The sequence below is a fragment of the Myotis davidii genome, unplaced genomic scaffold (genome assembly GCF_000327345.1).
Source record: "Myotis davidii unplaced genomic scaffold, ASM32734v1 scaffold5, whole genome shotgun sequence".
NCBI classification, from domain to species: Eukaryota; Metazoa; Chordata; class Mammalia; order Chiroptera; family Vespertilionidae; genus Myotis; species Myotis davidii.
This window is the reverse complement of record NW_006296965.1, coordinates 1,648,411-1,649,447: the sequence shown is the minus strand read 5'-3', so window position 1 is coordinate 1,649,447 and position 1,037 is coordinate 1,648,411.

Below are 1,037 nucleotides of genomic sequence, written 5' to 3'. Positions count from 1 at the left end.
ATTTTCCTTGCTACTTCATAACTGTAATTTTGCTACTGTTATGAATCATAATGTAAATATCTGATATGCAGGATGTATTTTCATTGTTCGCGACCCACAGGTTGAGAACCGCTGGCTTATCTAATCTTAGGAACCATGCTTTGCTTTGCTTTACTGAAAGAAATAAAGTTTTGTAACATTACCATCCAGTGGTTCTCAACCTCTGGCCCTTTAAATACAGTTCCTCATGTTGTGACACAACCATAAAATTATTTTCATTGCTACTTCATAACTGTAATGTTGCTACTGTTATGAATCGTAATGTAAATATCTGATATGCAGGATGGTCTCAGGCGACCCCTGTGAAAGGGTCATTCAAACTCCAAAGGGGTCGTGACCCACCGGTTGAGAACCGCTAAACTATTTTTTTCAGACAAGTCAGAAATGACCACTTTCTTTGGTTTTATATCATAGCATACATACATTTATGTATGTTTTCATCTCTCTAAATTAGGTTGTCATATATGCAACATTTAAAAATTTGTTATGCTGTGTCATAACCCGAGATAGGGAATTCAAGAGGAAGAGATTTGGGACACCGTGTTTGGGCACTTTTCATTTGTCATCTCATTTATTTCTAAGTACAGATAGTGTGGCCCCTAATTAGTAAATCGTATTTCTTTGACACAGGGAACTATAACACATTCCACCACAAGTAGGGGCGTCTCCGGTTTGGTCACTTCGCAGACAAGGAAAGACTTGAAATGGATGTTCCAGGGGAAACCCTGAGTGTCAGAAGGCAGCGAGGAGCTGGGCCCAGAATCCAGGCCCCGGGGCAAGAGCTGCAGGACGTCCGGCGCATGCAGAGCCCTAAGATGACAACTGCGGAGCCTGGGCTCCCGGCCCCGCCCCTTCCCCCGCCTCCGCGCTCGGCGCCCCCGGCGGCGGCTGGTCCAGGTCCTCGGCCCGCCCCTCCCGAAGCGCGACCAATCGTGGCCTGGGGTAGGGTGAGACGTAGCGTGTTCGTGCCGCCGGGCCCAGCGGCCCGCATCGCGGCG